At 41.6% G+C, this 13,517-nt stretch overlaps 2 protein-coding genes across 3 annotated transcripts in view; one reads left to right on the forward strand and one right to left on the reverse strand.

The window, feature by feature from the left end:
- The window catches only part of LOC139757866 (ATPase family gene 2 protein homolog A-like), a 229,525-nt gene extending 222,398 nt beyond the window's left edge, over nt 1–7,127 (reverse strand). Inside the window, exon 1 of one of the 2 annotated variants that reach the window (XM_071678773.1) lies at nt 6,988–7,127. The gene's annotated coding sequence lies outside the window, so the exon portion shown is untranslated. Of the gene's footprint in view, nt 1–6,283; nt 6,770–6,987 lie in introns of those variants that run through there. The other variant, XM_071678774.1, reaches the window with a different exon arrangement.
- A 1,407-nt stretch (nt 7,128–8,534) lies between these two features.
- The window catches only part of pont (RuvB-like helicase pontin), a 152,798-nt gene continuing 147,815 nt past the window's right edge, over nt 8,535–13,517 (forward strand). The window contains exon 1 of the mRNA XM_071678775.1: nt 8,535–8,559. The gene's annotated coding sequence lies outside the window, so the exon portion shown is untranslated. The remainder of the gene's footprint in view (nt 8,560–13,517) is intronic.

Here is a 13,517-nt window from a genome sequence, read left to right on the forward strand (position 1 = left end):
AAAAGTGTGTGAAAGGAGAAAGTTTAGAGTAAATGTGAATAAGAGCAAAGTTATTAGGTTCAGTAGGGTTGAGGGACAAGTTAACTGGGATGTAAGTTTTAATGGAGAAAAATTGAAGGAAATGAAGTGTTTTAGATATCTGGAAGTGGACTTAGCAGCAGATGGAACCATGGAAGCAGAAGTGGGTCACAAGGTGGGGGAGGGGGCAAAGGCTCTGGGAGTGATGAAGAATGTGTGGAAGGAGAGAACTTTCTCTCGGAGAGTAAAAATGGGTATGTTTGAAGGAACAGTAGTTCCAACAATGTTACATCGTTGCAGGGCATGGGCTAAAGATAGGGTTGTACCAAGGAGGGTGGATGTATTGGAAATGAAATGTTTGAAGACAATATGTGGTGTGAGGTGGTTTGATCAAGTAATTAATGAAAGGCTAAGAGAGATATGTGGTAATAAAAAGAGTGTGGCTGAGAGAGCAGAAGAGGGTGTGTTGAAATGGTTCGGACATATGGAGAGAATGAGTGAGGAAAGATTGACAAAGAGGATATATGTCAGAGGTGGAGGGAACAAGGAGAAGCAGGAGACCAAAGTGGAGGTGGAGGGACAGAGTGAAAAAGACTCTGCGCAATTGGGGTGAAAGGCGTGCAAGGAATAGAGTGAATTGGAATGATGTGGTATACTGGGGACAATGTGCTGTCAATGGACTGAACCAGGGCATGTGAAGTGTCTGGGGTAAAACATGGAAAGGTCCGTGGGACCTGGGTGTGGATAGGGAGCTGTGGTTTGAGCGTATTACACATGACAGCTAGAGACTGAGTGTGAACAAATGTAGCCTTTTTTGTCTTTTCCTGGTGCTATCTTCCTGAGAGAGAGAGAGGGGGGGGGGGGGTGCTATTTCTTGTGTGGCAGGTTAGCAACATGAATGAATGAAGGAAAGCAAGTATAAATGTGTACATGTGTACATATGTATATGTCTGTATGTATATGTATGCACATGTTGTTAAGTATATGTATGTATTTTTGTATGTATGGGCGTTTATGTGTATATGAGTGGATGGGCCATTCTTCGTCTGTTTCCTGGTGCTACCTCGCTGATGCAGGAAACAGAAATTAAGTATGATACAGCGCTGGTGGCTGATTTGGGTGAGAAATTGCAGAAGTTGGTAACTGAGTTTGGTAAAGTGTGTGAAAGAAGAAAGCTGAGAGTAAATGTGAATAAGAGCAAGGTTATTAGGTACAGTAGGGTTGAGGGACAAGTCAACTGGGAGGTAAGTTTGAATGGAGAAAAACTGGAGGAAGTGAAGTGTTTTAGATATCTGGGGGTGGATTTGGCAGCAGATGGAACCATGGAAGTGGAAGTGAGTCACAGGATGGGGGAGGGGGCGAAAGTTTTGGGACCGTTGAAAAATGTGTGGAAGGCAAGAACATCTCGGAAAGCAAAAATGGGTATGTTTGAAGGAATAGTGGTTCCAACAACGTTATATGGTTGCGAGGTGTGGGCTATAGATAGGGTTGTGTAGAGGAGGGTGGATGTGTTGGAAATGAGATGTTTGAGGACAAAATGTGGTGTGAGGTGGTTTGATTGAGTAAGTAATGAAAGGGTAAGAGAGATGTGTGGTAATAAAAAGAGTGTGGTTGAGAGCGTAGAAGAGGGTGTATTGAAATGGTTTGGTCGCATGGAGAGAATGAGTGAGGAAAGATTGACAAAGGGGTTATATGTGTCAGAGGTGGAGGGAACAAGGAGAAGTGGTAGACCAAATTGGAGGTGGAAGGGTGGGGTGAAAAAGATTTTGAGCGATCGGGGCCTGAACATGCTGGAGGGTGAAAGGCGTGCAAGGAATAGAGTGAATTAGAACGATGTGGTATACCAAGGTCGACATGCTGTCAATGGATTGAATCAGCACATGTGAAGCGTCTGGGGTAAACCAAGGAAAGTTTTGTGGGGCCTGGATGTGGAAAGGGAGCTGTGGTTTCGGTGCATTATACATGACAGCTAGAGTCTGAGTGTGAACAAATGTGGCCTTTGTTGTCTTTTCCTAGCGCTACCTTGCACGTGTGTGGGGGGAGGGGATTGTCATTTCATGTGTGGCGGGGTGGCGATGGGAATGAATAAAGGCAGCAAGTATCTGGGAGTGGATCTGGCAGCAGATGGAACCATGGAAGCGGAAGTGAATCATAGGGTGGGGGAGGGGCAAAAATTCTGGGAGCGTTGAAGAATGTGTGGAAGTCGAGAACATTATCTCGGAAAGCAAAAATGGGTATGTTTGAAGGAAAAGTGATTCCAACAATGTTGTATGGTTGCGAGGCGTGGGCTATGGATAAAGTTGTGCGCAGGAGGATGGATGTGCTGGAAATGAGATGTTTGAGGACAACATGTGGTGTGAGGTGGTTTGATCGAGTAAGTAATGTAAGGGTAAGAGAGATGTGTGGAAATAAAAAAAGTGTGGATGAGAGAGCAGAAGAGGGTATTTTGAAATGGTTTGGTCACATGGAAAGAATGAGTGAGGAAAGATTGACCAAGAGGATATATGTGTCAGAGGTGGAGGGAACGAGGAGAAGTTGGAGACCAAATTGGAGGTGGAAAGATGGAGTGAAATAGATTTTGAGTGATCGGGCCTGAACATGCAGGAGGGTGAAAGGCGTGCAAGGAATAGAGTGAATTGGAACGATATGGTATACCGGGGTTGACGTGCTGTCAATGGATTGAACCAGGACATGTGAAGCGTCTAGGGTAAACCATGGAAAGTTCTGTGGGGCCTGGATGTGGAAAGGGAGCTGTGGTTTCGGTGCATTAATACATGACAGCTAGAGACTGAGTGTGAACGAATGGGGCCTTTGTTGTCTTTTCCTAGCACTACCTCGCACACATGAGGGGGGAGGGGGTTGTTATTCCATGTGTGGCGGGGTAGCGATGGGAATAAATAAAGGCAGACAGTATGAATTATGTACATGTGTATATATGTATATGTCTGTGTGTGTATATATATGTGTACATTGAGATGTATAGGTACGTATATTTGCGTGTGTGGACGTGTATGTATATACATGTGTATGTTGGTATGTTCTTTCGTCTGTTTCCTTGCACTACCTTGCTAATGCGGGAGACAGCGACAAAGCAAAATAAATAAAATATAAATAAGTATGAATTATGTACATGTACATATATGTATATGTCTATGTATTCATATATATATATGCGTTGAAATGTATAGGTATGTATATGTGCGTGTGTGTGAACGTTTATTGTATATACATGTGTATGTGGGTGGGTTGGGCCATTCTTTCGTCTGTTTTCTTGCACTGTCTTGCAAAAGCTGGAGACAGCAACAAAGTGTAATAGAACAGAATAAATATATGAAAAAACATTAATAGAGAAATTGTGTTCATAAATCTTTTTTGTAATTATAAAGTCTCAAAAACAAAAATGACATATCATTATGCATATAATTTGTCACCTAGAAAGAAAGTCATACAAAATTGGATGAAAATAGTGTGTAAATATGGGATTTTACCACCATTACATTGCAATGCACTGGAAGTTTGACCAGTACTCTACAAATTAGTTAATCCCAAATATTCAGTGATCTTCATGGCCCTCCCCAATATCAGCTTGACTGTTTCCATAGAATACACAGCTTTCAGAGGTTTACTAGTCATATGTGGGACCAGATATTAAAAGTGCTCCACTGGGATTGCTATGATAGCAATAAGTTGCTAAAGGCCATGATACCCATATAAAAGAAAATGTTATTTATGATTTACAAGCCAAAATGTCATCCTATATTCCGTCATCTAACATTTGCCTCACCGACAGTTCATGATGTTAAAAACTGTATCAGTCATGTGATAAACTGATAGACATAAACTATGCTGCCGATAGTAATACAAACACGCTAATAGAGCAATATTAACAGTCGCCTTCAAACAGCACCTAGGATGTTTGTAAGTCTGAGACTGACTGTTTGAATTTCTATCCCACTGATCTACCACCACCAAGGAGAAGCAAAAGAGGAGCTTGAGTTTTTTTTATTTCTACATAGTTGCGTGAGTACGTCTTACAGTCTCAGCTGTACACATATATATGGGCCATTATGGGCCTGTACACATATTGATGATTGTCACTAGTCAAAAATGCAAACAACTGCACCATAACAACCCCCAACCCACACCTTATCTTTATTCCTGGCGGGTTCATGACTTTTTTCACAATATATAGGCAGTGTTATTTTTCTGTCTTACTTTTTATGGTACTCATCTACATTTTGCTCCTCACGACTTTTAACTTTGATGAATTCTAAGTGAGTTTGTTTTGGAGTACTAGAGTAGTGTATACAGAGCAGGATAACCATTGTGGAACATGAGTTGGACAGTATCTTATTGACTGACATTAAATATTACGAAAGTAAGTAGTATACTGGAGAAATCTGTGGTTAATTACATAAAAAGCAGGTAATACACTTAAAAAAAATTAACAGAACTTGAGAGTAGGTAAAGCACTTGTAAAAACCGACAAAGGAAATGGCTATGTGCTGATTAATTTCATGCTGCTACATTTCTAATGTCATTATAAACCCTTTATTGTGTGACCAGTGGTCACTAAAGATACTAGGCATGACCAGTGAGTAGTTAAATTATCTGGCATGACCAGTGAGCAGTTAAATTATCTGGCATGACCAGCAAGCAGTCATGTAGCAGGCACAACTACCATGCACTCATGTTATAAGCAAGCATTCATGTTGCAGGCACGACCAATGTGCAGTCATGTTGCAGGCATGACCACTGTGCAGTCATGTCGCAGGCACGATCACCATACAGTCATGTTGGAAGCATGACCATGGAGCAGTCATGTTGGAAGCACAACCAGCAAGCACTCATGTTGCAGGCACGACCATGGAGCAGTCATGATGCAGGCACGACCACTGAACAGTCATGTTGCAGGCACAACCATGGAGCAGTCATGTTGCGGGTACAACCAGCAAGCAGTCATGTTGCAGGCACAACCATGGAGCAGTCATGTTGCGGGTACAACCAGCAAGCAGTCATGTTGCAGGCACGACCATCGAACAGTTATGCTGCAGGCACAACCATGGAGCAGCCATGTGCAGGAACAACCATGGAGCAGTCATGTGCAGGAACAACCATGGAGCAGTTATGTTGCTGGCACAACCATGAAACAGTCATGTTGCAGGCACAACCATGGAGCAGTCATGTTGCGGGTACAACCAGCAAGCAGTAATGTGCAGGAACAACCATGGGGCAATCATGTTGCATGCACAACCATGGAGCAGCCATGTGCAGGAACAACCATGGAGCAGTCATGTGCAGGAACAACCATGGAGCAGTCATGTTGCAGGCACGACCATGGAACAGTCATGTTGCAGGCACAACCATGGAACAAACAGTCATGTTGCAGGCACAACCATGGAACAGTCATGTTGCAGGAACAACCATGGAGTAGTCATGTTGCAGGCACAACCATGGAGCAGTCATGTTGCAGGCACGACCATGGAGCAGTCATGTTGGAGGCACAACCATGGAGCAGTCATGTTGGAGGCACAACCATGGAGCAGTCATGTTGCAGGAACAACCATGGAGCAGTCATGTTGCAGGAACAACCATGGAGCAGTCATGTTGCAGGAACAACCATGGAGCAGTCATGTTGCAGGCACAACCATGGAGCAGTCATGTTGCAGGCACGACCATGGAGCAGTCATGTTGCCGGAACATCCATGGAGCAGTCATGTTGCAGGCACAACCATGGAGCAGTCATGTTGCAGGCACAACCATGGAGCAGTCATAGCCCCTGGAACATGGACCAATCTGCCAGGGTTCCAAGTTCGACCACCGAATTGTCAAGGTACCAAACACGATAACCAAACAACGAACAAACAAGCTGCCAACCTACAAATATACCTGCCAAACCATACTACCAGGCATTACCTAGTGGCCTAAGTACCAGGCTCGACTAGCAGGCACGGCAGTTAGTATAACCGTTATGCAGTCAAGTTACTAGGCATGAACAACAAGGTCTAAGGTACATGGCATGAGAGCCAGTCAAGGTAAGTGGCACAAAAGCCAGCCAAGGTAAGTGGCACAAAAGCCAGTCAAGGCAAGTGGCACGAGAGCCAGTCAAGGTAAGTGGCACTAGAGCCAGTCAAGGTAAGTGGAACAAAAGCCAGTCAAGGCAAGTGGCACGACCAGCAGCAGCCAGCTGCAGTGCACGCTGGCCTAAGGACATAATGGTAGACCAGTTATTCACTTTACAAGAGACATAAGAGGTCGTACTTACACTGCTGAGTTCTGGTAGGTATAGTGTCTTCCTGAACATTATACAGCAGCTCCGGTTACGTACAACATTACCTCCGTAATATGAAAGACCTTCACTTTTCTATTGTCTCCATTCTTGCAAATCTTCTCTTGAAATAATTTTGAAATATATGGGTTAATGAAATATATCGAGTATGTCTATTGCCCAATAACCAGAGATGCTTATTTCATAGCACATTGCTTTACATATGTTCAACCCCCAAACTGTGAACATTGTTTCATTTGTCATAACTGATTTCTTGTGTAAACTTCTATACAAACTAATGTACTATAAGTTAAGACATCTCTGCTTCCACCAGGGTCTGCTCTTTCATCAAACACCTGTAATTGAAACTAAATTTCATTATTTTCTACATCTTTTTCCAGCCGTTCTGTACAAACAATATGGTACCTTGATGACCACTATATATATATATATATATATATATATATATATATATATATATATATATATATATATATATATATATAGGAAAGGATCACAATTGGGAGCGTGATAGGTAGTATGTTCCTATGAGTCCACAGGGAAATGAAACACGGGAAGTTCCCAAGTGTACTTTCGTGTAATTATCACACATCATCGTTATTATCATCAGGCAAGATACAAGAATGAGGCAGAAGACATAAGAAGAGTTAGTTGATATACAAGGCAGACACATTGCTTACACACTACAGGTAAACAAACGTTGGCGGATAGTGGTGTTCGGGTTGGTGTGTTCGGCTCTGGCATCATGTCTTGTCATAAAATTATTATTATTATCTGGGCAAGAAAGGAAATTATTTATAGATTTTTGTCTACGACAAAGCTATCCAGTATGAATAGATCTTCACCAATAGTAATGTTACAATTCTTTGTGTATTTGATAATAGAAGATTCAATTACATTACTCGTGGTAATGAATTGCATTGTTGTAGTCAATACAATGATTATCATTTTTAACATGATTAAACAAACCATTTAGTTCTTGTCATGTTCTTATACCATATTTCCGTTGCTTAAGCCTAACATAAAGATCCTTTCTGCTCAACATAGAATATATTACAGTTTTTACAAGGTATTCTGTAAACACAGCCCGCGGATTTTTTTTTTTTAAGATTTTCCTTATAATATTACCGAAAGCTGCATTTCATTTACATTAAGCGATTTAAGCAACCTGGGAAGTAATGTAAAATTATAACTAAAAGATTCTTGGTATCAAGGAGATGTTTAGTTTTAACTTTGTAAAAGGAATACTTTATCAACTTAAGGAATTTTATTAATGAAAGATTTAGGATAATCTAACTTAGATCTAATAGAAAATATAATTTCAAACTCATCATCAATAAATTCCGGACTGCATATATATAATGCTCTAAGGTACATCAACTGGAATGATGGTAGTTTAACAGCTGAGTAAATAACAGTGTAACACATTTTTTGTTCCTGGGTATGAAGTGTTAATTCCTAATTACTTATGCGTAAAAAGTAGGTAAAATGGCTATTATTTCCTCCAAGCTTTGCTTTTGTAACCAGGACAGTGATATTTTGAAATTTACCTATTTCCAATTGGACAACGGGCGAATTTGCACATATTTGTGTAGATTGTCAGAACAACATATGAATCAAAATTAACATGTATTAATACAAATGTCAAACAAAAGTGATCACAAAATATTTAGAAGTGAATAGTTGTTCGAGATTTACGATTGAACTATAATTCTCTTTCACAAATCAGACCCCAAATCTGATCTTTCATTATGTTCTCGTTACATGTTGCTTGGTAGCGGCGTTCAAAAAAGTCCAGTATATCCTGGTGGAAGAGCTCCCCTTGCTCCGCCGAATACGCCCCCATGTCCTCCTTGAATGGATCAAGATGACCGTCAAGGATATGGACTGTGAGGAACATCCTGTAGCTCATTTTGCCACAGTTCTTCACCATAGTTTCAACCAACTCCACATAATGTTTAGCCTTGTTGTTGCCCTTTGAAGCCCCGAACCACTGCGACAAAGCTGTGCCGAGCGTCTAGCAAGGGACTGATACTGTTGTATTCTTCTTTGAGGTGCACCAAGTGAGCCAGGAGGAAGAGACGGGTACTTGTTCCCGTTATGGAGCAGCACGACTCTGAGGCTCCTGGATAAGCTGTCAATAAAGAGGCGGCCATTTGTTCAGGTTACAGGTCATTCCAATTGCCTCGAACATTCTGGTTACATCGTGGTAGAACCAGAGCCCATCTTCACGGGTGAAGATGAAAAATAAGGTAACTCTTCCTCTGATTTGTGATTTGCACAGTTTCATCCAAGTCCCACTGCTTGAGCCTAGACGTCAAAACCTCAGCATTGGACTTTTGTGAGACCATGATGTCTGATCAAGTCGTTGAGGTCTGTTTGACTGGGGTAGTATGAGTTTCTCTTCTCAGCTGTAACTCTGAAATTGCAATCTGGATCTAAAACGTCTTCCTCCTCTGACTACTATTTCTATTACTGGAAACTTTTACAAAGTTCTGTATCAACTACTCAGCACTGAAACTATCTGGAATGCTCTGAAAAATAGGTAAATATCAAAATATCAGTCCTGATCACAAAAGCAAAGATCCATTGGAACAATAGCGATTTTTTTATGCTTTTTACACATAATCACTTAGGAAATAACACTCATTACACAGGAGTAAAAAACAAAATATTTTTTTTAACTAATGAGTATAAAAACATTGGTGGTTTTCTGTGAAGTGTTTTAGATATCTGTGAAAACCATGGAAGCGGAAGTGAGTCACAGGATGGGGAGGGAGCGAAAGTTCTGGGAGTGATGAAGAATGTGTAGAAGGAGAGAACTTTATCCCGGAGAGCAAAAATGGGTATGTTTGAAGGAATAGTAGTTCCATCGGTATCGTATGGTTGCGAACCATGAGTTAGAGATAGGGTTGTACGGAGGAGGGTGGATGTGTTGAAAATGAAATGTCTGAGGACAATATGTGGTATGAGGTGATTTAATCGAGTAAGTAATTAAAGGGTAAGAGAGAGATGTGCGGAAATAAAAAGAATGTGGTTGAGAGAGCAGAAGGTGTATTGAAATGGTTTGGACACATGGAGAGAATGAGTGAAGAATGATTGACAAAGACGATATATGTGTCAGAGGTGGAGGGAACAAGAAGTGGGAGACCAAATTGGAGGTGGAAGGATGGAGTGAAAAAGATTTTGAGCGGTCAGGACCTGAACATACTGGAGGGTGAGAGGCGTGCAAGGAATAGAGTTAATTGGAACGATGTGGTGTACATGGGTCGACGTCCTACCAGTGGACTGAACCAGGGCAAGTGGAACGTTAGGGGTAAATCATGGAAAGGTCTGTGGGGCCTGGATGTGAATAGGGAGCTGTGGTTTCGGTGCATTACACATGACAGCTAGATACTGAGTGTGAACGAATATGGCTTTTTTTTTTTTTTCCTGGAGCTACCTCGCTGAATTAGGGGGCAGCGATGCTGTTTCCTGTGGGGCAGTGCGGCGCCGAGAATGGATGAAAGCAAGCAAGTATGAATATGTACATTTTTATGTAAGTATATGATTGTGTATGTGAATATAAATGGATGTAAATGGGCGTTTATATATATATATATATATATATATATATATATATATATATATATATATATATATATATATATATATATATGTTTTGGAAGGAGGTAAATAAAGTGCGTAAAACAAGGGAGCAAATGGGAACTTCAGTGAAGGGGGCTAATGGGGAGGTGATAAGTAGTGGTGATGTGAGAAGGAGGTTGAGTATTTTGAAGGTTTGTTGAATGTGTTTGATGATAGAGTGACAGATATAGGGTGTTTTGGTCGAGGTGGTGTGCAAAGTGAGAGGGTTAGGGAATGATTTGGTAAACAGAGAAGAGGTAGTAAAAGCTTTGCGGAAGATGAAAGCCGGCAAGGCAGCAGGTTTAGATGGTATTGCAGTGGAATTTATTAAAAAAGGGGGTGACTGTATTGTTGACTGGTTGGTAACGTTATTTAATGCATGTATGATTCATGGTGAGGTGCCTGAGGATTGGCGGAATGCTTGCATAGTGCCATTGTACAGAGGCAAAGGGGATAGAAGTGAGTGCTCAAATTACAGAGGTATAAGTTTGTTGAGTATTCCTGGTAAATTATATGGGAAGGTATTGATTGAGAGGGTGAAGGCATGTACAGAGCATCAGATTGGGGAAGAGCAGTTTGGTCTCAGAAGTGGTAGAAGATGTGTGGATCATGTGTTTGCTTTGAAGAATGTATGTGAGAAATACTTAGGAAAGCAAATGGATTTGTATGTAGCATTTATGGATCTGGAGAAGGCATATAATAGAGTTGATAGAGATGCTCTGTGGAAGGTATAAAGAATATATGGTGTGGGAGGCAAGTTTTTAGAAGCAGTGAAAAGTTTTTATCGAGGATGTAAGGCATGTGTACGTGTAGGAAGAGAGGAAAGTGATTGGTTCTCAGCTAATGTAGGTTTGCGGTAGGGGTGTGTGATATTTCCATAGTTCTTTAATTTGGCTAATGGATGGGGTTGTTAGGGAGGTGAATGCAAGAGTTTTGGAAAGAGGGGCAAGTATGCAGTCTGTTGTGGATGAGAGAGCTTGGGAAGTGAGTCAGTTGCTGTTCGATGATGATACATCGCTGGTGGCTGATTCATGTGAGAGACTGCAGAAGCTGGTGGCTGAGTTTGAGAGTAAATGTGAATAAGAGCAAGGTTATTAGGTACAATAGGGTTGGGGGTCAAGTCAATTGGGAGGTAAGTTTGAATGGAGAAAAACTGGAGGAAGTAAAGTGTTTTAGATATCTGGGAGTGGATCTGGCAGCGGATGGAACCATGGAAGCGGAATTGAATCATAGGGTGGGGGAGGGGACGAAAATTCTGGGAGCCTTGAATGTTTGGAAGTCGAGAACATTATATCGGAAAGCAAAAATGGGTATGTTTGAAGGAATAGTGGTTCCAACAATGTTGTATGGTTGCGAGGCGTGGGCAATGGATAGAGTTGTGCGCAGGAGGGTGGATGTGCTGGAAATGAGATGTTTGAGGACAATATGTGGTGTGAGGTGTTTTGATCGAGTAAATAATAATAGGGTAAGAGAGATGTGTGGAAATAAAAAGAGCGTGGTTGAGAAAGCAGGAGAGGGTGTTTTGAAATGGTTTGGTCACATGGAGAGAATGAGTGAGGAAAGATTGACCAAGAGGATATATGTGTCAGAGGTGGAGGGAACGAGAAGGGGAGACCAAATTGGAGGTGGAAAGATGGAGTGAAAAAGATTTTGAGTGATCGGGGCCTGAACTTGCAGGAGGGTGAAAGGCGTGCAAGGAATAGAGTGAATTGGAACGATGTGGTATACCGGGGTCGACGTGCTGTCAATGGATTGAACCAGGGCATGTGAAGCGTCTGGGGTAAACCATGGAAAGTTGTGTGGGGCCTGGATGTGGAAAGGGAGCTGTGGTTTCGGTGCATTATTACATGACAATAGAGACTGAGTGTGAACGAATGAGGCCTTTGATGTCTTTTCCTAGCGCTACCTCGCACACATGAGGGGGGAGGGGGTTGTTATTCCATGTGTGGTGAGGTGGCGGTGGGAAAAAATAAAGGCAGACTGTATGAATTATGTACATGTGTATATATGTATATGTCTGTGTGTGTATATATGTGTATACATTGAGATGTATAGGTATGTATATTTGCGTCTGTGGACATGTATGTATATACATGTGTATGTGGGCGGGTTGGGCCATTCTTTCGTCTGTTTCCTTGCGCCACCTCGCTAACGCGGGAGACAGCGACAAAGCAAAATAAATAATATATATATATATATATATATATATATATATATATATATATATATATATATATATATATATATATATATAAGGTGAAGATTTGTATGGGTTTTCAGAAAAGAAGAGTGAATGTTGGGGTGAAGAGGGTGGTGAGAGTAAGTGAGCTTGAGAAGGAGACCTGTGTGAGGAAGTACCAGGAGAGACTGAGTACAGAATGGAAAAAGGTGAGAACAATGGAAGTAAGGGGAGTGGGGGAGGAATGGGATGTATTTAGGGAATCAGTGATGGATTGCGCAAAAGATGCTTGTGGCATGAGAAGAGTGGGAGGTGAGTTGATTAGAAAGGGTAGTGAGTGGTGGGATGAAGAAGTAAGAGTATTAGTGAAAGAGAAGAGAGAGGCATTTGGACGATTTTTGCAGGGAAAAAATGCAATTGAGTGGGAGATGTATAAAAGAAAGAGACAGGAGGTCAAGAGAAAGGTGCAAGAGGTGAAAAAAAGGGCAAATGAGAGATGGGGTGAGAGAGTATCATTAAATTTTAGGGAGAATAAAAAGATGTTCTGGAAGGAGGTAAATAAAGTGCGTAAGACAAGGGAGCAAATGGGAACTTCAGTGAAGGGCGCAAATGGGGAGGTGATAACAAGTAGTGGTGATGTGAGAAGGAGATGGAGTGAGTATTTCGAAGGTTTGTTGAATGTGTTTGATGATAGAGTGGCAGATATAGGGTGTTTTGGTCGAGGTGGTGTGCAAAGCGAGAGGGTTAGGGAAAATGATTTGGTAAACAGAGAAGAGGTAGTGAAAGCTTTGCGGAAGATGAAAGCCGGCAAGGCAGCAGGTTTGGATGGTATTGCAGTGGAATTTATTGAAAAAGGGGGTGACTGTATTGTTGACTGGTTGGTAACGTTATTTAATGTATGTATGACTCATGGTGAGGTGCCTGAGGATTGGCGGAATGCGTGCATAGTGCCATTGTACAAAGGCAAAGGGGATAAGAGTGAGTGCTCAAATTACAGAGGTATAAGTTTGTTGAGTATTCCTGGTAAATTATATGGGAGGGTATTGATTGAGAGGGTGAAGGCATGTACAGAGCATCAGATTGGGGAAGAGCAGTGTGGTTTCAGAAGTGGTAGAGGATGTGTGGATCAGGTGTTTGCTTTGAAGAATGTATGTGAGAAATACTTAGAAAAGCAAATGGATTTGTATGTAGCATTTATGGATCTGGAGAAGGCATATGATAGAGTTGATAGAGATGCTCTGTGGAAGGTATTAAGTATATATGGTGTGGGAGGAAAGTTGTTAGAAGCAGTGAAAAGTTATTATCGAGTATGTAAGGCATGTGTACGTGTAGGAAGAGAGAAAAGTGATTGGTTCTCAGTGAATGTAGGTTTGCGGCAGGGGTGTGTGATGTCCCCATGGTTGT

This window comes from Panulirus ornatus, chromosome 28 (genome assembly GCF_036320965.1).
Source record: "Panulirus ornatus isolate Po-2019 chromosome 28, ASM3632096v1, whole genome shotgun sequence".
Lineage (NCBI taxonomy): Eukaryota > Metazoa > Arthropoda > Malacostraca > Decapoda > Palinuridae > Panulirus > Panulirus ornatus.